At 44.8% G+C, this 25,952-nt stretch overlaps 1 long non-coding RNA gene across 1 annotated transcript; it reads left to right on the forward strand.

Moving 5' to 3' along the window:
• The first annotated feature begins 914 nt into the window (after positions 1–914).
• On the forward strand, positions 915–5,929 carry LOC142913925 (uncharacterized). Its single transcript, XR_012934983.1, has 2 exons — positions 915–3,623; positions 3,685–5,929. It is a non-coding gene; the product is annotated as an uncharacterized LOC142913925 (long non-coding RNA).
• The last annotated feature ends 20,023 nt before the right edge of the window (positions 5,930–25,952 follow it).

Here is a 25,952-nt window from a genome sequence, read left to right on the forward strand (position 1 = left end):
TAGCTCTTTCGGTAAAGTCACATTGAAGGGAAACAATAAAATATATATAAAACAATAAAAATTCTCACGATGTTTCCACCATAACGCAAAAGGTCATCACCTGAAGGGAAACAATAAAATAATAAAATATATATAAAACAATAAAAATTCTCACGACGTTTCGACCATAACACAAACGGTCATCACCTGATGCTGCCATGATTACCGTTTGCGTTATGGTCGAAACGTCGTGAGAATTTTTATTGTTTTATATTTTTATTATTTTATTGTTTCCCTTCAACGTGACTTTACCGAAAGAGCTAAGAATTTGAATTACTGCAGTCACGAAAGCTTTAAATCAAAATTTATTAATAAATGTTTTCTCCTACAACATCAGAGTGCAGCGCCACATTAAATACGCACGACAATGACAATAGTTTACAGCGATTTGAAGCATGTTTTATATCTTTTGGGGGGGGGGGGGCAGAGCTTTGTGACGTCATATTTGAGGGGGGGTCTGACTTTTTGTGACGCCGTGTGACGAAGGGGGGGGGGAGTCAAAAATCGTCCAAAATCGCGTGACGTCATTTATGGACGGCCCCTAACCCACAAGAGCTATGTGTCCTGTGGCGCTCTGTCAGTAAGGTCTTGCCAGTAAGGCTTCGCCATCCATCTGGCCTCAAGATTGTGATGTTGGGACGACGTAAGGGGGTGATGTTGCTGTATGTGATCGCAGTTGAGTAATTGTTCAGGTAATTTTTCAGCATTGGGGATGTCTTGGCCGACACCTGTTTTTTCGTGTGCCTTTTGTTTTGTTGATTTAAGAGGAAACCAGAGAGCCCGGAGGAAACCTGTGTGGAACAGAGGGAGAACATACAAACTCACACTCACACTCTTCAGAGCGGGGAGAATTAACAGGGAGGGAGGGACATACAAACTCCACACAAAGGCACCCGAAATTGGAATCGAAGTCAGCCCTTTTCTTGCTGTGATGTACAAGTGTCACCACTGCACCACCCCCATCCTGCCGTCCACCATCGATGACTCAATGAACTGTGATATACCGTCGCAGCGCAGTAACTGACACGCGCGGGACCTTGTGGAATGGAAACGCTGCGTGCGTGCGTGCAGGCAGGCAAGGACACGTACGTGGACCCCGTGTCCGGCTACTCCGTGTTCACGAGCCGCTCTCACTTGCTGCGTGGGAAGTGCTGCGGCTCGGCCTGCAGGCACGTACGTACGCACGCACGCAGCGGCCAGTCGCACAGCACACGCACACGGTCCCATGGCGCGGGTGGAGAACCGTCTGGAACGCTCTTCCAATATGAGGAAGGCACTGGAGCTATGCACTTTCAAATCTAGATTGAAAATGCATGTCTTTAAAACTGATCCCTCTATTTAAGACCGCGAAACAGGAGGATTTTTCCACATTTCTGGCTGTCGCCTGGTGAGGCTGGTTGTAATTACCGGTGAAACGTCACAGTACTCGAATTGTAGATGTTGTGGCTATACTCCAACACACCGGTGTGCTGAACTAGTAACTAATTGGCACGTTTTGTTTCCGTGACAAACCTTTACTAATTGGCTGTGTCAGGTGGCGGCGGGTTCAAGGACACGTTTATATTTACACGATCTAACCCAAAAAAACCTCTGAATGGCTCTTGAGAACTGCTTGTTGTGTTTAGTTTGTTGTCCTTCCCCCGCACCGCCGATGAGCACGGTTGGCTACGTACGGTGCGTGAATGACGTTCAACATGCGTCTCCTCTCCGAGGGCCAGAGGCGACTCTCACATACCCCCGGTTGGGCACAGAATCAGAATCTTTATTTATTCATGGGAAAAAATCCGATGAGCTATGAAGCTCTTTTTCACACTGTCCTGTATTCGCGCACACCATTGATTTATCCAATGATCACGGCAGCAGTAGGAACGCGCGCGAAAAGTAACGCACGTGGCGACCGAGTTGCTGTCTCATCACCATTCTATTCGAGCAGTGGTTCTTCACCATTACTGCAGTCTTCAACTTCTTTGGTTCTCGATGGTTAAAACTTTTGTAGTGTTAATACATGCATGGGGCTTGATGAAACAAAGTAGTTGTACTTACGTGGCCATGCTTTATTTGTGTTTACGATGATTCACCTTCTAAACAAATCTGGCCGTGTCTCGCACCCCCAGGGGGTGCGCGCACCCCAGTTGACGAAACACTGTATGCACTGGCGGAGCCAGTGGGGGGGGGGGTGGGGTGGCACGTGCCCCCCCCCCGCCAATGATCCGATCGAAATTAGGGATTTCGATCTGATTCTTGGGGTTCATTAGTAATAAATCGGCATTTTGCGACCCCCATTGCCACTGTGTAACATATGATTACGTGCCAGGGATGCTATAAGATGATAGTACAATAGACTGAGTCCATAAATGGCCTGATGCAGCATCTGTCTCTCTCGTCTCTCCCATTTCTCCACAACTTTTCCCTCCGTTCCCTCTTATTCCCTCTTATTTCCCGAGCCGATGTATGCTGGTGTTTGAGTACCAACCGTGTCTAAGTGTACGTGTACGATGTACGTGGACACAGGGATGTGGTTACCCTCACGTTGACACTGGCACACGGCCGCACACGCTGAAGCGGCGTCTCCCCTGCCGTCCCAGTGCCCCTTTGAGCAGGTGAATGTCAAGGACCGGCACAAGAAGAGCACCTACAACGGCTACTTCTACACATGACGACTGGAAGATTGCGGATTGCAGTCATCTTCACCAGGGCTACTGGCAGGCGGATGGTCTGGTGTGTGACGGCTGCTCTGTGGTGCTGCGGTGTCCAGGGGCACACGGTGATAGAAGTGTCCACAGGGGTGATGTCGAAGTTGTCGTGGCCTAATTAGGCGCATGTAGGATGTACAGTGAGGGAAAAAAGTATTTCATCCCCTGCTGTGTTTGTACGTTTGCCCACTGACAAAAAAACGATCAGTCTATAATTTTAATTGTAGGTTTATTTTAACAGTGAGAGACAGAATAACAACAACAAAAACCCAGAAAAACGCATGTCAAAAATGTTATAAATTGATTCGCATTTTAATGAGGGAAATAAGTATTTGACCCCCTCACGTCTCCAGCGCCATGCCGCCGCAGCAGCATGGCGCTGGAGACGTGAGGGGAGACCCCGGCCAGAGACATGAGCTCCAGGCTCAGGTACAGAGACTCCAGATTCAGGTACAGAGACTCCAGACTCAGGTACAGAGACTCAAGACTCAGGTACAGAGACTCCAGACTCAGGTACAGAGACTCCAGACTCAAGTACAGAGACTCCAGATTCAGGTACAGAGACTCCAGACTCAGGTACAGGGACTCCAGATTCAGGTACAGAGACTCCAGATTCAGGTACAGAGACTCCAGACTCAGGTACAGAGACTCCAGACTCAGGTACAGAGACTCCAGATTCAGGTACAGAGACTCCAGACTCAGGTACAGGGACTCCAGACTCAGGTACATGGGCTCCAGGCTCAGGTACAGAGACTCCAGATTCAGGTACAGAGACTCCAGATTCAGGTACAGAGACTCCAGATTCAGGTACAGAGACTCCAGACTCAGGTACAGAGACTCAAGACTCAGGTACAGGGACTCCAGATTCAGGTACAGAGATTCCAGACTCAGGTACAGAGACTCCAGGCTCAGGTACAGGGTTCCAGACTCAGGTACAGGGTTCCAGACTCAGGTACAGGGTTCCAGACTCAGGTACAGAGACTCCAGGCATAGGTAGAAGGCTCTGTGAAGGTTGTAGAGTCTTAAATTACAAGCATACAGCTCCGTACCCCTGCGTTCACCTTGTAAGAAATGAGTGGAAGAGATACCTCCTAAGAACCCCCTCATCAGTCACTCTCAAGACTGCATCTCCCTACAGAGTTTCCTGGGGTTTCCAAGTGAACAAATTCAAATATATTCACACACACACGTACGAAAAAAACATGGACATTATTTACAAAATATACTTTGTAAAATAGTAAGGTTGAACAAATTAACAAAGTATGGACATCGGAAATGTGAGTTTTTTAGAGGTTGGTTGATATCACGTATTCTGTCAAATGTGTAGCATTTGTTTTGGAATATTGTCCCATTACAGTTTAAACAATGTTTTCGTGATATAAGACCACTTTGATCAGAATATTTATTTCGACTGGAGGAATCCGATGGGCTGGCGGAGGCAGAGCGACTGGTTGTTTTAAAGGGCAGGGCCTAGGGCATGGGTTGACAAATATGTGGCTCTTTAAGGACTGCTGTTTCGTGACTTTGTTTATTAAGGACCCACCGTCTCGTATTCACCACACAGTGCATTTCGGCTCTTGAAATATTGAGTTTTTTGTTATCGAATTCTAAAACAAGTGGCTCTACTTGTTACTTTTTTGGTTTGCCGGCACCTGTCCTGGGGGGAGGAGGTTGTTTTCAGTATGCTCATGAAGGACACAACAACTGTGACTCCATAGAATAGCTTTGAATTAACAGCATAACGGGTCTTTCAGACTTGCTTCAACATGATTCGTTTGTTCATGCCGACATTACTGAGTGATGCGTTGTATACTGTGGGTGTTTGCACAGAGGCCCCAACTTGTTGAAATGAAAACGGCTAGGTTGGCACAGTGGGGAGGCACGGGTGACGATTCATCTGCCAGTGATCTCAATCAGTCAAAGCCATGGCACCTGGGTCTGCCCCGTGACCTGTCAGTGAGCCTTCGACACTTCACGTGGCCTCAAAGTGCAGCTAGTCTGGCACAAGCGCTGTGGTGACCTCACCTGCACTTAGTGGCGAATGGCTGCTGTTTTTCCTGTTTACGTGTTTACACGTGTGTGCGTTGACGTGTGTGTGTTTCCACGTGGGGCGAGGGGTAAGTGTAGCGGTTAGCACGCTGCGCTTTGATTTCCGCTCACGGCCAACACCAGTGACGATTACTTGAACCGGTCCTGGGACTCACCTCGGTCGACGCAGCCTCAAATGAGTACCTGGTGCGGTGTGTAAACATCGCCACTGGGGAGACAAAGGCGGCCGGGCGTGGTGCTGGCCACTCACCCCCTCGTGTGCCGTGCCGGCCTTCATAGGTGCTCGCTAATAGCACTTGCCCCTACAATCTGTTAAGGCTACACGGGGGATCTTTTATCCTTATATTCTTGATTCTTTCTGTAAAGTCACGTAGAAGGGAAGCGATAAAATAATACAAATATAAAAAATTAAATTCTCACGACGTGTGAAGGTTTCACACCTGATGATGATTGCTTGTGTTGCAGTCGAAACATCGTGATAATTTTTAAAATATATATTTTTATTTTTTTATTGTTTCCCTTCTACGTGACTTTACCGAAATAACCAAGAATATGAATCCCTGCAGTCACGAAAGCATTAAATAAATAAAAATATTTGATCTTTGTTTCCACGTTGTGTGCGCGTGTTTACGCGTCGTGGTTACACGGTGCGGAGTTCACGCGCGCACAGAGATCGCTTCGAAGCAAATTCCGCTGTCAGTCAGAGAGGCATCGTCTTCTTTGCGTGTAACGTTACAACATAACTCAGCAGGCAATACGCCAACCTTGTCCATACATCGCTCCCTCCATCTACTGGTTTGAAGTGTGTTTGACACATCCCATCAGCCACACGGACCTTCTGGGGGAGCGCATACTTTCAGCAGAGTTCATTCAATGCGCGTACACAATCAGTGCCGCCGCAGTTTTGAACCGCCAGGCGGCGGTTGCGCGGTCGTTGCGTTGTGTAATAAATAATTTAAGTTTTTTTATTGTTATTATTATTACACGCTTTTTATTAACCGTGTCTATTGTTGTATCCTCAAATCTTGTAACTCAATTTTTACCCACTTCCCAATGTTGTATCGACTGCAAACTTGGTATGCTTATGTCATACTGATGACAATACTGTATTCTATCATTAAAATAAAAAGTATATATATTTTTACTAATTCTTTTTAATGTTCTTTTTTTGCTTGGGTCTAATTGTCCACGCTCAACTGACGTTGGCTGTAAAGCACCACGGTCCCCTTACGTTGTGGCGAGCTTCGATTCCACTCCCTGGAGTCGTGGAGTTCTTTCGATACTAGTACGGTACATTTTATTAAAGCGTGTTTAAAAAATAAAAGTTTTTTTTAAAACATTACTTTTACAGTGTGGTACGCAGCTGTAAAAAGGAGACATTACTAATGTATTCTGTTTATCACTAACGGCAGACAGCCACAACAGCGCAGTGGCAGGACCCCGGGGAATCTATCGGATTACTCAAATGACACAACTCGATTTTGTTTCGGTTTAAAAAAAAACCCAATAAGTTAATTATTTCTTAGGCGATCCCCAAGTGTGTGTTCACGTATATTCCTATAATTCAAGTGAGCCATCACACAAGCTGGCCATGTCAGCATGAGAGTGGCACGTGCGATTGATCACAAAGACCAATGAATGATGCGACATTCTGCGTTCAACGTTTGGGAAACTCTCGCCTTGTTACAACAACAACAACGATGATGATGATGACAAGTTGTCCTGTGGCCTCATGTGCGGCATTGCGTGTGTTCCGCCGCTCTCACCTGGTCTGTCAAAGACAAAGTTCCCCCGTGTAGCCTTAACATACTTTAGAGGCAAGTGCTACAAGCGAGCACCTATGAAGGCCGGCACGGCACACGAGGGGGTGGGTGTGGCAAGCACCACGCCCGGACGCCTTTGTCTTTCCAGTGACGATGTTTACACACTACACCAGGAACTCGTTTGAGACTGAGTCGACAGTAAACACAACAACTATCAATGACCATGAACAACAACCACCTCAACAGCAACCACCACCAGCAGCACGCGATCAGCAACCACCATCAGCACAAACTACCACAACAGCACTAACAACCACCAGCTATAAACCAAAGCCGCTTTTAATCACCAACAACTGTAATCATTACCAACAACCACTACCTATCTTCTTTGGTTCTTTCGGTAAAGTCACGTAGAATGAGAATAAAATAATAAATTGATAAAATAAAATAACACAATAATATTCTCACGACGTTTCGGCCACAACACAAGCGGCCTTCATCAGGTGAAGGGAGCGAGACTGTCTGGTAGGACAGCGCTGGAGTGAGAGAGCCACGTTCAGATCACGGCTTTTAAGCTGTGTGAGAGGAACAAAGAGCCTTGACGAAGGAATTAGCATAAAATTTAGCATTGAAAGGCTGAATGATTAGCTTGTGACTGGTCACAGAAATAGCTATGTTAAAAGTTAAAGCATACACATCCGCAGAGGCACCCATTGTTAAAAGGAATTAGCATAGAATTTAGCATTGAAATAGCTAAATTAAGGCATTCGCTTGTAACTGCTACAGAAATAGTTACGTTGAAGTCAGAGCATACACATTCACCGAGGCACTTAGTACAAATCAAAACAGGAGAATTTAGCATTGAAATAACTAGGCGAATTTAGCATTGAAATAACTGGGTGATTTGCTAGTGACTGGTCACAGAAATGACTACACATCTGAGCTATTCACAGTACTATATAGTGAACCAATAAAAAATAAAATATAAATTACCTTCATGTTATCAATAAACTCTATATTCTCCAATCAGCTAAGCTACCAACCATAAGTCGTTATATATCACAATGCTATATGGTGAAAAAATGGGTGGATTCTTACCCTCAAATTTCCGTACCACGGATAGCTACGGGCCCCGTTCAGACGGACGAGTTCGTCCATGGTCGGAACAGAGGAGGGGGAGAGAGACAGCTGCGAAGCCCTAGTATACTCCATGTTGTAAACCATACCATTAACCGTGGTGTGAGAGGTATTAAGAGGCAATGCTGGCGAAAGAGCTGCGGTCTGAAGGTCATCGTAAAATTACAATTAATTAAGAACAGAAATGATTTAACACATCTTTCCAGTGGTTACTAAGCCTGAATCCATCTTCTCGGTTGAAATTGTCTCTGTGCTTGTATATGTGAATGGCCTCATGAACGAATCTCTCATGGTAGCCAGTTGGTTTGCAAAGAACCTCCGTCTTGGAGAAGTCAATGTCATGTGAGCCCACTGAATTGTAACAGTGATCTGCCACGGCAGAGGAGTTCGTCTTACCGTGTTTCAAGTCTGCTTTATGTTCGCGGATGCGGTTCGAGATATGTCTTTTGGTTTCTCCAATGTAGCTACTACCACAGAGGCACTTTAGTTTGTAAACGCCCGGGTACTGTATGTCTGGAAGAGCATCTTTTACAGATGGAACTAAATCACGGATTTTGTGTACTGTGTTGAATCGGACCTGGATCTTGTGTTTATTCAGGATTTTGGAGATCTTTTTAGTGACCCCTGCAATGTAGGGTAAGGTGATGGTTTTGAGTGGCTCCACAAGAGGATCTTTCTTCATGACTGGAGTGATGGCTTTGCGGATTGTGTAGTCGGAGTAGCCATTAGCCCTGAGAGCCTGGTGTACGTGCTTGAGTTCACTGGTAATGTGTTCCTGGTCGGAAATGCATTGGGCTCTATGGTATAGAGTCTTGATGAGGCAGTTCTTCTGGGATGGATGGTGGTGGGAATCCGGTTTCAAGTAAGCATCTGTATGGGTAGCTTTCCTGTAGACAGAGTGGCTCATTGAACCATCATGTCTCCTTTTAATTAAGACATCCAGAAAGGGTAGTTTGCCATCTTTTTCGACCTCCATGGTAAATCTGATGGCTGGGTGTATGGAATTGATGTGGTCGCGGAATTGGTCTAGAGCAGGCTGGCCATGTGGCCAGATGACAAAGGTGTCATCAACGTACCTCTTCCATAAGGTCGGGCGTAGAGTGGCAGTCTGGATGGCGTCAGTTTCAAATTTTTCCATGAATACGTTGGCTACAACCGGAGATAGGGGGGAGCCCATTGGGGTGCCCTCAGTTTGTTTGTAGAAAGTTCCATTCCAGGTGAAGTATGTGTTGGTTAAGCAATGTCTCACCAGGGGGGGTACATCAGTATGCAGTCCTTGATGAACCAGGTCTTCAATGATAGCGATGGTGTCAGGTACCGGGACTTTGGTGAACAAGGACACCACATCAAAACTGACAAGCAGGTCTTTTGGGGACAGGGAAATGTCTTTGATTGTCGATACCAGGTGAGTAGAATTTAGTACCGCAGAGGTGGTTTTTCCAGTGAAAGGTCGCAGTATATCAGCCAGAAAACGTGCCAGTTTGTAGGTGGGGGAGCTGATAGTAGAGACGATGGGACGAAGGGGTGTATCTTCTTTGTGTATCTTTGGAAGGCCATATAATCTTGGTGGTCTGGCAGCAGAGGGTTTCAACAAGAACTGTTTGTTCTCATCAATTAATGCTGTTGAATCAGAGATAATTTTGTTCGTTTTGGTGACCAGGCTGTTGGTGGGATCTCTTTTTATTTTTGTATAGCTGCCATCGTTAAGTAGTTCTTGAATTTTGTTGTTATATTCTGTTTTGTCCATGATGACAGTGGCATTGCCTTTGTCGGCTGAGAGAACGACAATATCATCCCTCTTTTTTAATTGAGATAATTCAATTCGTTCGTCTTTGCTGATGTTGCTAGGTGGCAACTTAGCGTTTTTGAGGGTTGCAGCGATTTCAGATCTTGCTACGTCTGCAGAGATGTGACTCAAGCCCTTGAGTGCAACGTCGACATGGGCAATGATATCATTAACCGGTAAGTGTCTCGGTGTGACAGCAAAGTTTAGACCTTTAGCTAAAACGGATTTCAGACCATCAGAAATGGAACTGTTACTGCGATTAATTACGACTTTGTTGACGTCTATCTTTTCGGTGTGTGGATCCGATTTTTTGCTGGAGAGGTGATTGAATTTGGAAATCAAATTGTCCCTACATTTGTTCGACATAGTGGCAGCCGAAGAGGTAGTCATATTGTCTACATGTTCCCAATCCGATGTAGACATTGTTGCTGTCAATTTTAAGTGTGATTTGTAGAGTGTCTTGTCTAACTGATCGAGTTCGGTGCGTGTAAGTCTGATTTTTTCGAGATAAGAGCGAAGCTAGTTCTAGCTAGAATTCGTTTTGCATTGAGAGAAGTTGCAACAGCAGAGGTTAGTGTAAATGCGGTTGGTATTACCTTAGAGTCGCAGCATCTCTTCAGAAAGGTGAGAGACTCGATTAGTTGAGCCTTCTTATCCCGAAGTCTGTTGAATGATCTTAAGGATGTGTGGAATCCCTCCCCGTAGAGGCGGTTAAATTTCGATTTAAAGCTTTCGTGACTGCAATGATTCATCTTCTTTGGTTCTTTCGGTAAAGTCACGTAGAATGAGAATAAAATAATAAATTGATAAAATAAACTAACACAATAATATTCTCACGACGTTTCGGCCACAACACAAGCGGCCTTCATCAGGTGAAGGGAGCGAGACTGTCTGGTAGGACAGCGCTGGAGTGAGAGAGCCACGTTCAGATCACGGCTTTTAAGCTGTGTGAGAGGAACAAAGAGCCTTGACGAAGGAATTAGCATAAAATTTAGCATTGAAAGGCTGAATGATTAGCTTGTGACTGGTCACAGAAATAGCTATGTTAAAAGTTAAAGCATACACATCCGCAGAGGCACCCATTGTTAAAAGGAATTAGCATAGAATTTAGCATTGAAATAGCTAAATTAAGGCATTCGCTTGTAACTGCTACAGAAATAGTTACGTTGAAGTCAGAGCATACACATTCACCGAGGCACTTAGTACAAATCAAAACAGGAGAATTTAGCATTGAAATAACTAGGCGAATTTAGCATTGAAATAACTGGGTGATTTGCTAGTGACTGGTCACAGAAATGACTACACATCTGAGCTATTCACAGTACTATATAGTGAACCAATAAAAACTAAAATATAAATTACCTTCATGTTATCAATAAACTCTATATTCTCCAATCAGCTAAGCTACCAACCATAAGTCGTTATATATCACAATGCTATATGGTGAAAAAATGGGTGGATTCTTACCCTCAAATTTCCGTACCACGGATAGCTACGGGCCCCGTTCAGACGGACGAGTTCGTCCATGGTCGGAACAGAGGAGGGGGAGAGAGACAGCTGCGAAGCCCTAGTATACTCCATGTTGTAAACCATACCATTAACCGTGGTGTGAAAGGTATTAAGAGGCAATGCTGGCGAAAGAGCTGCGGTCTGAAGGTCATCGTAAAATTACAATTAATTAAGAACAGAAATGATTTAACACATCTTTCCAGTGGTTACTAAGCCTGAATCCATCTTCTCGGTTGAAATTGTCTCTGTGCTTGTATATGTGAATGGCCTCATGAACGAATCTCTCATGGTAGCCAGTTGGTTTGCAAAGAACCTCCGTCTTGGAGAAGTCAATGTCATGTGAGCCCACTGAATTGTAACAGTGATCTGCCACGGCAGAGGAGTTCGTCTTACCGTGTTTCAAGTCTGCTTTATGTTCGCGGATGCGGTTCGAGATATGTCTTTTGGTTTCTCCAATGTAGCTACTACCACAGAGGCACTTTAGTTTGTAAACGCCCGGGTACTGTATGTCTGGAAGAGCATCTTTTACAGATGGAACTAAATCACGGATTTTGTGTACTGTGTTGAATCGGACCTGGATCTTGTGTTTATTCAGGATTTTGGAGATCTTTTTAGTGACCCCTGCAATGTAGGGTAAGGTGATGGTTTTGAGTGGCTCCACAAGAGGATCTTTCTTCATGACTGGAGTGATGGCTTTGCGGATTGTGTAGTCGGAGTAGCCATTAGCCCTGAGAGCCTGGTGTACGTGCTTGAGTTCACTGGTAATGTGTTCCTGGTCGGAAATGCATTGGGCTCTATGGTATAGAGTCTTGATGAGGCAGTTCTTCTGGGATGGATGGTGGTGGGAATCCGGTTTCAAGTAAGCATCTGTATGGGTAGCTTTCCTGTAGACAGAGTGGCTCATTGAACCATCATGTCTCCTTTTAATTAAGACATCCAGAAAGGGTAGTTTGCCATCTTTTTCGACCTCCATGGTAAATCTGATGGCTGGGTGTATGGAATTGATGTGGTCGCGGAATTGGTCTAGAGCAGGCTGGCCATGTGGCCAGATGACAAAGGTGTCATCAACGTACCTCTTCCATAAGGTCGGGCGTAGAGTGGCAGTCTGGATGGCGTCAGTTTCAAATTTTTCCATGAATACGTTGGCTACAACCGGAGATAGGGGGGAGCCCATTGGGGTGCCCTCAGTTTGTTTGTAGAAAGTTCCATTCCAGGTGAAGTATGTGTTGGTTAAGCAATGTCTCACCAGGGGGGGTACATCAGTATGCAGTCCTTGATGAACCAGGTCTTCAATGATAGCGATGGTGTCAGGTACCGGGACTTTGGTGAACAAGGACACCACATCAAAACTGACAAGCAGGTCGTTTGGGGACAGGGAAATGTCTTTGATTGTCGATACCAGGTGAGTAGAATTTAGTACCGCAGAGGTGGTTTTTCCAGTGAAAGGTCGCAGTATATCAGCCAGAAAACGTGCCAGTTTGTAGGTGGGGGAGCTGATAGTAGAGACGATGGGACGAAGGGGTGTATCTTCTTTGTGTATCTTTGGAAGGCCATATAATCTTGGTGGTCTGGCAGCAGAGGGTTTCAACAAGAACTGTTTGTTCTCATCAATTAATGCTGTTGAATCAGAGATAATTTTGTTCGTTTTGGTGACCAGGCTGTTGGTGGGATCTCTTTTTATTTTTGTATAGCTGCCATCGTTAAGTAGTTCTTGAATTTTGTTGTTATATTCTGTTTTGTCCATGATGACAGTGGCATTGCCTTTGTCGGCTGAGAGAACGACAATATCATCCCTCTTTTTTAATTGAGATAATTCAATTCGTTCGTCTTTGCTGATGTTGCTAGGTGGCAACTTAGCGTTTTTGAGGGTTGCAGCGATTTCAGATCTTGCTACGTCTGCAGAGATGTGACTCAAGCCCTTGAGTGCAACGTCGACATGGGCAATGATATCATTAACCGGTAAGTGTCTCGGTGTGACAGCAAAGTTTAGACCTTTAGCTAAAACGGATTTCAGACCATCAGAAATGGAACTGTTACTGCGATTAATTACGACTTTGTTGACGTCTATCTTTTCGGTGTGTGGATCCGATTTTTTGCTGGAGAGGTGATTGAATTTGGAAATCAAATTGTCCCTACATTTGTTCGACATAGTGGCAGCCGAAGAGGTAGTCATATTGTCTACATGTTCCCAATCCGATGTAGACATTGTTGCTGTCAATTTTAAGTGTGATTTGTAGAGTGTCTTGTCTAACTGATCGAGTTCGGTGCGTGTAAGTCTGATTTTTTCGAGATAAGAGCGAAGCTAGTTCTAGCTAGAATTCGTTTTGCATTGAGAGAAGTTGCAACAGCAGAGGTTAGTGTAAATGCGGTTGGTATTACCTTAGAGTCGCAGCATCTCTTCAGAAAGGTGAGAGACTCGATTAGTTGAGCCTTCTTATCCCGAAGTCTGTTGAATGATCTTAAGGATGTGTGGAATCCCTCCCCGTAGAGGCGGTTAAATTTCGATTTAAAGCTTTCGTGACTGCAATGATTCATCTTCTTTGGTTCTCTCGGTAAAGTCACGTAGAATGAGAATAAAATAATAAATTGATAAAATAAACTAACACAATAATATTCTCACGACGTTTCGGCCACAACACAAGCGGCCTTCATCAGGTGAAGGGAGCGAGACTGTCTGGTAGGACAGCGCTGGAGTGAGAGAGCCACGTTCAGATCACGGCTTTTAAGCTGTGTGAGAGGAACAAAGAGCCTTGACGAAGGAATTAGCATAAAATTTAGCATTGAAAGGCTGAATGATTAGCTTGTGACTGGTCACAGAAATAGCTATGTTAAAAGTTAAAGCATACACATCCGCAGAGGCACCCATTGTTAAAAGGAATTAGCATAGAATTTAGCATTGAAATAGCTAAATTAAGGCATTCGCTTGTAACTGCTACAGAAATAGTTACGTTGAAGTCAGAGCATACACATTCACCGAGGCACTTAGTACAAATCAAAACAGGAGAATTTAGCATTGAAATAACTAGGCGAATTTAGCATTGAAATAACTGGGTGATTTGCTAGTGACTGGTCACAGAAATGACTACACATCTGAGCTATTCACAGTACTATATAGTGAACCAATAAAAACTAAAATATAAATTACCTTCATGTTATCAATAAACTCTATATTCTCCAATCAGCTAAGCTACCAACCATAAGTCGTTATATATCACAATGCTATATGGTGAAAAAATGGGTGGATTCTTACCCTCAAATTTCCGTACCACGGATAGCTACGGGCCCCGTTCAGACGGACGAGTTCGTCCATGGTCGGAACAGAGGAGGGGGAGAGAGACAGCTGCGAAGCCCTAGTATACTCCATGTTGTAAACCATACCATTAACCGTGGTGTGAAAGGTATTAAGAGGCAATGCTGGCGAAAGAGCTGCGGTCTGAAGGTCATCGTAAAATTACAATTAATTAAGAACAGAAATGATTTAACACATCTTTCCAGTGGTTACTAAGCCTGAATCCATCTTCTCGGTTGAAATTGTCTCTGTGCTTGTATATGTGAATGGCCTCATGAACGAATCTCTCATGGTAGCCAGTTGGTTTGCAAAGAACCTCCGTCTTGGAGAAGTCAATGTCATGTGAGCCCACTGAATTGTAACAGTGATCTGCCACGGCAGAGGAGTTCGTCTTACCGTGTTTCAAGTCTGCTTTATGTTCGCGGATGCGGTCCGAGATATGTCGTTTGGTTTCTCCAATGTAGCTACTCCCACAGAGGCACTTTAGTTTGTAAACGCCCGGGTACTGTATGTCTGGAACAGCATCTTTTACAGATGGAACTAAATCACGGATTTTGTGTACTGTGTTGAATCGGACCTGGATCTTGTGTTTATTCAGGATTTTGGAGATCTTTTTAGTGACCCCTGCAATGTAGGGTAAGGTGATGGTTTTGAGTGGCTCCACAAGAGGATCCTCCTTCATGACTGGAGTGATGGCTTTGCGGATTGTGTAGTCGGAGTAGCCATTAGCCCTGAGAGCCTGGTGTACGTGCTTGAGTTCACTGGTAATGTGTTCCTGGTCGGAAATGCATTGGGCTCTATGGTATAGAGTCTTGATGAGGCAGTTCTTCTGGGATGGATGGTGGTGGGAATCCGGTTTCAAGTAAGCATCTGTATGGGTAGCTTTCCTGTAGACAGAGTGGCTCATTGAACCATCATGTCTCCTTTTAATTAAGACATCCAGAAAGGGTAGTTTGCCATCTTTTTCGACCTCCATGGTAAATCTGATGGCTGGGTGTATGGAATTGATGTGGTCGCGGAATTGGTCTAGAGCAGGCTGGCCATGTGGCCAGATGACAAAGGTGTCATCAACGTACCTCTTCCATAAGGTCGGGCGTAGAGTGGCAGTCTGGATGGCGTCAGTTTCAAATTTTTCCATGAATACGTTGGCTACAACCGGAGATAGGGGGGAGCCCATTGGGGTGCCCTCAGTTTGTTTGTAGAAAGTTCCATTCCAGGTGAAGTATGTGTTGGTTAAGCAATGTCTCACCAGGGGGGGTACATCAGTATGCAGTCCTTGATGAACCAGGTCTTCAATGATAGCGATGGTGTCAGGTACCGGGACTTTGGTGAACAAGGACACCACATCAAAACTGACAAGCAGGTCGTTTGGGGACAGGGAAATGTCTTTGATTGTCGATACCAGGTGAGTAGAATTTAGTACCGCAGAGGTGGTTTTTCCAGTGAAAGGTCGCAGTATATCAGCCAGAAAACGTGCCAGTTTGTAGGTGGGGGAGCTGATAGTAGAGACGATGGGACGAAGGGGTGTATCTTCTTTGTGTATCTTTGGAAGGCCATATAATCTTGGTGGTCTGGCAGCAGAGGGTTTCAACAAGAACTGTTTGTTCTCATCAATTAATGCTGTTGAATCAGAGATAATTTTGTTCGTTTTGGTGACCAGGCTGTTGGTGGGATCTCTTTTTATTTTTGTATAGCTGCCATCGTTAAGTAGTTCTTGAATTTTGTTGTTATATTCTGTTTTGTCCATGATGACAGTGGCATTGCCTTTGTCGGCTGAGAGAACGACAATATCATCCCTCTTTTTTAATTGAGATAATTCAATTCGTTCGTCTTTGCTGATGTTGCTAGGTGGCAACTTAGCGTTTTTGAGGGTTGCAGCGATTTCAGATCTTGCTACGTCTGCAGAGATGTGACTCAAGCCCTTGAGTGCAACGTCGACATGGGCAATGATATCATTAACCGGTAAGTGTCTCGGTGTGACAGCAAAGTTTAGACCTTTAGCTAAAACGGATTTCAGACCATCAGAAATGGAACTGTTACTGCGATTAATTACGACTTTGTTGACGTCTATCTTTTCGGTGTGTGGATCCGATTTTTTGCTGGAGAGGTGATTGAATTTGGAAATCAAATTGTCCCTACATTTGTTCGACATAGTGGCAGCCGAAGAGGTAGTCATATTGTCTACATGTTCCCAATCCGATGTAGACATTGTTGCTGTCAATTTTAAGTGTGATTTGTAGAGTGTCTTGTCTAACTGATCGAGTTCGGTGCGTGTAAGTCTGATTTTTTCCGAGATAAGAGCGAAGCTAGTTCTAGCTAGAATTCGTTTTGCATTGAGAGAAGTTGCAACAGCAGAGGTTAGTGTAAATGCGGTTGGTATTACCTTAGAGTCGCGGCATCTCTTCAGAAAGGTGAGAGACTCGATTAGTTGAGCCTTCTTATCCCGAAGTCTGTTGAATGATCTTAAGGATGTGTGGAATCCCTCCCCGTAGAGGCGGTTAAATTTCGATTTAAAGCTTTCGTGACTGCAATGATTCATCTTCTTTGGTTCTTTCGGTAAAGTCACGTAGAATGAGAATAAAATAATAAATTGATAAAATAAACTAACACAATAATATTCTCACGACGTTTCGGCCACAACACAAGCGGCCTTCATCAGGTGAAGGGAGCGAGACTGTCTGGTAGGACAGCGCTGGAGTGAGAGAGCCACGTTCAGATCACGGCTTTTAAGCTGTGTGAGAGGAACAAAGAGCCTTGACGAAGGAATTAGCATAAAATTTAGCATTGAAAGGCTGAATGATTAGCTTGTGACTGGTCACAGAAATAGCTATGTTAAAAGTTAAAGCATACACATCCGCAGAGGCACCCATTGTTAAAAGGAATTAGCATAGAATTTAGCATTGAAATAGCTAAATTAAGGCATTCGCTTGTAACTGCTACAGAAATAGTTACGTTGAAGTCAGAGCATACACATTCACCGAGGCACTTAGTACAAATCAAAACAGGAGAATTTAGCATTGAAATAACTAGGCGAATTTAGCATTGAAATAACTGGGTGATTTGCTAGTGACTGGTCACAGAAATGACTACACATCTGAGCTATTCACAGTACTATATAGTGAACCAATAAAAACTAAAATATAAATTACCTTCATGTTATCAATAAACTCTATATTCTCCAATCAGCTAAGCTACCAACCATAAGTCGTTATATATCACAATGCTATATGGTGAAAAAATGGGTGGATTCTTACCCTCAAATTTCCGTACCACGGATAGCTACGGGCCCCGTTCAGACGGACGAGTTCGTCCATGGTCGGAACAGAGGAGGGGGAGAGAGACAGCTGCGAAGCCCTAGTATACTCCATGTTGTAAACCATACCATTAACCGTGGTGTGAGAGGTATTAGAGGCAATGCTGGCGAAAGAGCTGCGGTCTGAAGGTCATCGTAAAATTACAATTAATTAAGAACAGAAATGATTTAACACATCTTTCCAGTGGTTACTAAGCCTGAATCCATCTTCTCGGTTGAAATTGTCTCTGTGCTTGTATATGTGAATGGCCTCATGAACGAATCTCTCATGGTAGCCAGTTGGTTTGCAAAGAACCTCCGTCTTGGAGAAGTCAATGTCATGTGAGCCCACTGAATTGTAACAGTGATCTGCCACGGCAGAGGAGTTCGTCTTACTGTGTTTCAAGTCTGCTTTATGTTCGCGGATGCGGTCCGAGATATGTCTTTTGGTTTCTCCAATGTAGCTACTACCACAGAGGCACTTTAGTTTGTAAACGCCCGGGTACTGTATGTCTGGAAGAGCATCTTTTACAGATGGAACTAAATCACGGATTTTGTGTACTGTGTTGAATCGGACCTGGATCTTGTGTTTATTCAGGATTTTGGAGATCTTTTTAGTGACCCCTGCAATGTAGGGTAAGGTGATGGTTTTGAGTGGCTCCACAAGAGGATCCTTCTTCATGACTGGAGTGATGGCTTTGCGGATTGTGTAGTCGGAGTAGCCATTAGCCCTGAGAGCCTGGTGTACGTGCTTGAGTTCACTGGTAATGTGTTCCTGGTCGGAAATGCATTGGGCTCTATGGTATAGAGTCTTGATGAGGCAGTTCTTCTGGGATGGATGGTGGTGGGAATCCGGTTTCAAGTAAGCATCTGTATGGGTAGCTTTCCTGTAGACAGAGTGGCTCATTGAACCATCATGTCTCCTTTTAATTAAGACATCCAGAAAGGGTAGTTTGCCATATTTTTCGACCTCCATGGTAAATCTGATGGCTGGGTGTATGGAATTGATGTGGTCGCAGAATTGGTCTAGAGCAGGCTGGCCATGTGGCCAGATGACAAAGGTGTCATCAACGTACCTCTTCCATAAGGTCGGGCGTAGAGTGGCAGTCTGGATGGCGTCAGTTTCAAATTTTTCCATGAATACGTTGGCTACAACCGGAGATAGGGGGGAGCCCATTGGGGTGCCCTCAGTTTGTTTGTAGAAAGTTCCATTCCAGGTGAAGTATGTGTTGGTTAAGCAATGTCTCACCAGGGGGGGGTACATCAGTATGCAGTCCTTGATGAACCAGGTCTTCAATGATAGCGATGGTGTCAGGTACCTCTTCGGCTGCCACTATGTCGAACAAATGTAGGGACAATTTGATTTCCAAATTCAATCACCTCTCCAGCAAAAAATCGGATCCACACACCGAAAAGATAGACGTCAACAAAGTCGTAATTAATCGCAGTAACAGTTCCATTTCTGATGGTCTGAAATCCGTTTTAGCTAAAGGTCTAAACTTTGCTGTCACACCGAGACACTTACCGGTTAATGATATCATTGCCCATGTCGACGTTGCACTCAAGGGCTTGAGTCACATCTCTGCAGACGTAGCAAGATCTGAAATCGCTGCAACCCTCAAAAACGCTAAGTTGCCACCTAGCAACATCAGCAAAGACGAACGTTTTGAATTATCTCAATTAAAAAAGAGGGATGATATTGTCGTTCTCTCAGCCGACAAAGGCAATGCCACTGTCATCATGGACAAAACAGAATATAACAACAAAATTCAAGAACTACTTAACGATGGCAGCTATACAAAAAAAAAAGAGATCCCACCAACAGCCTGGTCACCAAAACGAACAAAATTATCTCTGATTCAACAGCACTAATTGATGAGAACAAACAGTTCTTGTTGAAACCCTCTGCTGCCAGACCACCAAGATTATATGACCTTCCAAAGATACACAAAGAAGATACACCCCTTCGTCCCATCGTCTCTACTATCAGCTCCCCCACCTACAAACTGGCACGTTTTCTGGCTGATATACTGCGACCTTTCACTGGAAAAACCACCTCTGCGGTACTAAATTCTACTCACCTGGTATCGACAATCAAAGACATTTCCCTGTCCCCAAACGACCTGCTTGTCAGTTTTGATGTGGTGTCCTTGTTCACCAAAGTCCCGGTACCTGACACCATCGCTATCATTGAAGACCTGGTTCATCAAGGACTGCATACTGATGTACCCCCCCTGGTGAGACATTGCTTAACCAACACATACTTCACCTGGAATGGAACTTTCTACAAACAAACTGAGGGCACCCCAATGGGCTCCCCCCTATCTCCGGTTGTAGCCAACGTATTCATGGAAAAATTTGAAACTGACGCCATCCAGACTGCCACTCTACGCCCGACCTTATGGAAGAGGTACGTTGATGACACCTTTGTCATCTGGCCACATGGCCAGCCTGCTCTAGACCAATTCCGCGACCACATCAATTCCATACACCCAGCCATCAGATTTACCATGGAGGTCGAAAAAGATGGCAAACTACCCTTTCTGGATGTCTTAATTAAAAGGAGACATGATGGTTCAATGAGCCACTCTGTCTACAGGAAAGCTACCCATACAGATGCTTACTTGAAACCGGATTCCCACCACCATCCATCCCAGAAGAACTGCCTCATCAAGACTCTATACCATAGAGCCCAATGCATTTCCGACCAGGAACACATTACCAGTGAACTCAAGCACGTACACCAGGCTCTCAGGGCTAATGGCTACTCCAACTACACAATCCGCAAAGCCATCACTCCAGTCATGAAGAAGGATCCTCTTGTGGAGCCACTCAAAACCATCACCTTACCCTACATTGCAGGGGTCACTAAAAAGATCTCCAAAATCCTGAATAAACACAAGATCCAGGTCCGATTCAACACAGTACACAAAATCCGTGATTTAGTTCCATCTGTAAAAGATGCTCTTCCAGACATACAGTACCCGGGCGTTTACAAACTAAAGTGCCTCTGTGGTAGTAGCTACATTGGAGAAACCAAAAGACATATCTCGGACCGCATCCGCGAACATAAAGCAGACTTGAAACACGGTAAGACGAACTCCTCTGCCGTGGCAGATCACTGTTACAATTCAGTGGGCTCACATGACATTGACTTCTCCAAGACGGAGGTTCTTTGCAAACCAACTGGCTACCATGAGAGATTCGTTCATGAGGCCATTCACATATACAAGCACAGAGACAATTTCAACCGAGAAGATGGATTCAGGCTTAGTAACCACTGGAAAGATGTGTTAAATCATTTCTGTTCTTAATTAATTGTAATTTTACGATGACCTTCAGACCGCAGCTCTTTCGCCAGCATTGCCTCTTAATACCTCTCACACCACGGTTAATGGTATGGTTTACAACATGGAGTATACTAGGGCTTCGCAGCTGTCTCTCTCCCCCTCCTCTGTTCCGACCATGGACGAACTCGTCCGTCTGAACGGGGCCCGTAGCTATCCGTGGTACGGAAATTTGAGGGTAAGAATCCACCCATTTTTTCACCATATAGCATTGTGATATATAACGACTTATGGTTGGTAGCTTAGCTGATTGGAGAATATAGAGTTTATTGATAACATGAAGGTAATTTATATTTTAGTTTTTATTGGTTCACTATATAGTACTGTGAATAGCTCAGATGTGTAGTCATTTCTGTGACCAGTCACTAGCAAATCACCCAGTTATTTCAATGCTAAATTCGCCTAGTTATTTCAATGCTAAATTCTCCTGTTTTGATTTGTACTAAGTGCCTCGGTGAATGTGTATGCTCTGACTTCAACGTAACTATTTCTGTAGCAGTTACAAGCGAATGCCTTAATTTAGCTATTTCAATGCTAAATTCTATGCTAATTCCTTTTAACAATGGGTGCCTCTGCGGATGTGTATGCTTTAACTTTTAACATAGCTATTTCTGTGACCAGTCACAAGCTAATCATTCAGCCTTTCAATGCTAAATTTTATGCTAATTCCTTCGTCAAGGCTCTTTGTTCCTCTCACACAGCTTAAAAGCCGTGATCTGAACGTGGCTCTCTCACTCCAGCGCTGTCCTACCAGACAGTCTCGCTCCCTTCACCTGATGAAGGCCGCTTGTGTTGTGGCCGAAACGTCGTGAGAATATTATTGTGTTATTTTATTTTATCAATTTATTATTTTATTCTCATTCTACGTGACTTTACCGAAAGAACCAAAGAAGATGAATCATTGCAGTCACGAAAGCTTTAAATCGAAATTTAACCACTACCAATGTCAACAACCACCACTAACCACAACAATCATCAATGGTCGCCAACAACAATTACATCTATAACCATCACCACCAACAGATAGCAACCACCGCTACCTATAACAACCACTACCACGAACAATAACAAAACACCAACATCCACCAATAAAACTATCAACACAACAACCACCACCATCTACCACCAATAAAACAACCACCATCAACACAACCACCACCATCTACCACCAATAAAACAACCAACACTTTCAGCCACCACTAATAAAACAACCACATCCAACACAATGACAACCACCAGTCAACACCAACAACCACTACCAATAAAACAACCACCACAAACCGATAGCAGTATCTTTCATCATCAACTACCACCAACTACAGCAACAACCGCCAATACGACCAACATCACGCATGCACCATCATCGCACGCCTATATAGGGCACCGGTGGGGGTCTCTAACGTATTCAAATCACAGCCGAGCACGAGGTGCACGCGGTAGCGTCGCTGGTTGGATGGCTCGCACGAGCACACGGAACACGAGCCACGTGACCCGGAACTCGGAGAACGAGCCACGTGACCCGGAACTGAGAGAACGGGCCACGTGACTCAGTTACGTCACCGCGTCGTCACGACAACCAACTCGCGCGCTCACGACGACGGATCTCCAGGCTGTGTCCAGGCAGGCCTCAACTCTGGTCCCGTTCGTGGTTGACGTGCGAATTGATTGGAGAAGCAAAACTTAATTGGTGTTAGAACACAACGGGAGGGATACAACAACATTACCTCGTCACCACTGTTGGAGAGAAGTCCCATTTTGGAAATAAAAAGCGGTAAGCGACCCTACTTGTACTACTACTACACTGGGCTTGTAGTGAGTGACTCGGGGAAAGAGCCTCCTTGATATTACAGACATAATCATAGCACCTAGAGTAATCATAGCACATAGAATAATCATAGTAGAGTAATCATAGCATGTAGAGTAATCTATAGCACGCAGAGTAATCATAGTGTATAAATAATAGCACGTAGAGTAATCATAGCACGTACAATAATCATAGCACATTAAATCATTATAGGGCACAAAGTAATCATAGCACATCATAACACGTAGAATAATCATAGCACGTAGAGTATTCATAGCACATAGCATAATCATAGCACAGAATAATCATCGCTGGTTGGGTGGCGCACAGAGAACGGGGGTCACGTGACCCGATACTGGGCGTGCCTAACTCTCGATTTAAAGCTTTCGTGACTGCAATGATTCATCTTCTTTGGTTCTTTCGGTAAAGTCACGTAGAATAAGAATAAAATAATAAATTGATAAAATAAAATAACACAATATTCTCACGACGTTTCGGCCACAACACAAGCGGCCTTCATCAGGTGAAGGGACGAGACTGTCTGGTAGGACAGCACTCCAGCGCTGTCCTACCAGACAGTCTACCAGACAGTCTCGTCCCTTCACCTGATGAAGGCCGCTTGTGTTGTGGCCGAAACGTCGTGAGAATATTATTGTGTTATTTTATTATATCAATTTATTATTTTATTCTCATTCTACGTGACTTTACCGAAAGAACCAAAGAAGGTGCCTAACTCTCTTACGTCCGGCCCCATGACGTCACCACCCTCGTGCTTACGACGACGATCTCGAGGCAGGGCTCACTCTGGTCCCGTTCGTGGTTGACATGCGAACTGATTGGAGAGACAAGCGCGTTGTGACAACGATTTGCTGTAATTTGAAGGTGCAACGATTATAAGAGGCGTGGCTGCTTTGTCTTGGGGGAGCTGCCTTTGAACAACTGCCAAAGCACCTTATTCAGAGTGTAAGTCCAGCCAAGCACAATCATGATAGAATGTGGGAAATACAAATGCAAAGTTACGGGAAAATTATCGCAATAGTCAATAACATCGTGAAAATTCTCGCATCGTATCGTGAAAAATGCGATCCTGGTAACCTTATTCATAACTAAAGTCAGAATTTTTCTTTTTACTGGAGAAATCCGATAAGCTATGAAGCTCTTTTCCACAGATGTCCAGCAGGGGCAAAGTACGGGTAAAGCAAACAATCACCCAAATCATACAAATGAAACTAAACCATCCCCATCCTACCAGGCAAAGCCCACGAAGCTATTAACTTATTTTTCAGAAGCGCCATGGCTAGCACAAATGATAGCTCAACAAAGTGGCTCGTCATTTGGACATCGATAGCGGTGGTAACGGGCAAAGAGGCTGGGGAATGTGGAATGTGCGGCACGCCTCACGCCTGCACAGAGGAGGAGTTCAGGGCCGTGAGCATGGAATCACTCTATCTGCTCCTGCTGCTGCTGTTACTGCTGCTGTTACTCCTGCTGTTACTCCTGCTGTTACTCCTGCTGCTCTGCCTCCTGCTGTTGCTGCTGCTCCACCTGCTGCTGCTCCTGCTGCTACTGCTGCTCCTGCTGCTGTTCATGCTGCTGCTGCCTCTGCTTCTGCTGTTCCTGCTGCTGTTCCTGCTGCTGCTCCTGCTGCTGCTGTTACTGCTACTGCTGTTACTGCTGCTGCTCCGCCTCCTGCTGCTGCTCCACCTGCTGCTGCTGCTGCTGCTGCTCCGCCTCCTGCTGTTGCTGCTGCTCCACCTGCTGCTGCTGCTCCTGCAACTGCTCCTGCTGCTCCTGCTGCTGTTCATGCTGCTGCTGCCCCTGCTTCTGCTGTTCCTGCTGCTGCTCATGCTGCTGCTGTTACTGCTGCTGTTTGTGCTGCTGCTGCCCCTGCTTCTGCTGCTGCTCATGCTGATGCTGTTCCTGCTGCTGCTGCTGCTTCTGCTGCTACTTCTGCTGATGCTGCTCCTGCTGCACGGTTTGGCTGCTGCAAGGCCGCTCATTGGGGAGTCGTTCTCCTCACTGAGACATTTACATTCTAGATTTGAAGCTTTCGTGACTGCAAGGATTCATACTCTTTGGTTTTATTCGGTAAAGTCATGTAGGTAAAACAAATTAAAATAAAATGAAGCTTGTGCTGCCTCCGAAACGTCGTGTTTTTATTGTTTAGTTTATTTTATTTAATTTTAATTTGTTTTACCTACGTGACTTTACCGAATAAAACCAAAGAATACATTTCCATTCCTCGCCTTGCTGCCAGTGACAGATTTGGTTTGATGGGGGCGTGCACGCTGCTATTGTTTTGAGTGCCCACCCTCTTTCTAAGATTCATCTCCTTCCCTATACTGGTTTAATACCACCACCACCACGGACCCTTGCTCAATGCCAACGCTCCACTGTTATTTATAACTGGTCGTATCGGTTCTAGTCTTTTTACGTGAACTACGAATCGTGGCGCGATAAACGTAAACACGCCACGTAACTGCATTTGGTGATGTTTTGGCTTTGATTACCAAATTTAGCAATCTTGTTTACCGTAACGCAAGCGTTTTACATCTTTTATGACCATAAAGTTCTACAGGGACTCCTCTAATGAGGAAATTCGACTTAGAGATACGAACAAACCTGTCTGTACGTCCAGTTTGCCTGTTCGTACCGAAAGTCGCCGCGCAATAGATGGCATTGGTGGCATCTGCAGAAATTGAAGAACCAGTGGCATCTATGTTTATAGGAGATTATACAACTTTTAAAGCCATTCTGTTATTTAGTGTACATGTATAAAATGTTCGGAACCGACAGGAGTAAGTTGGACTTAGGAACAAATCAACTTACGGACACACCTCTGGATTCTGACTCGTTCGTAAGTAGAGGAGCCCCTGTATTTCCAAAATGGCCCACGTTAATGGGTGCCTGCTTCACTGGCACAACGAGTAAAGGTCGAGTCGCTAAACGTGACCCCTTCTCTCGCTCCCCAGGCCATGGCTCCCCAGCGCTCCTCGTGCCTCGTGACCGCAGTGCTGCCAACGCTGCTGCTACTGCTGCTCGTCGCCCGCCCGTGCGAGCCGTGCTTCAAGTGCACGGAAGCCATCGCGGTGCCCCTGAAAGCGCTGCTGAACAGGATGGAGATCGACAGGCCCTTCATTCGCACGAAGACGTACAAGGGCGTGCAGAATATTATCTCCAAGCTGCTGGGAGAACATTCCAAGCGCTTGATCTGTGAGTCACCCTTTTTACTTTCATTTCATTT

The sequence above is a fragment of the Petromyzon marinus genome, chromosome 5 (assembly GCF_048934315.1).
Source record: "Petromyzon marinus isolate PM22_M1 ecotype Great Lakes invasive population chromosome 5, UKy_Petmar_22M1.pri1.0, whole genome shotgun sequence".
NCBI lineage: Eukaryota > Metazoa > Chordata > Hyperoartia > Petromyzontiformes > Petromyzontidae > Petromyzon > Petromyzon marinus.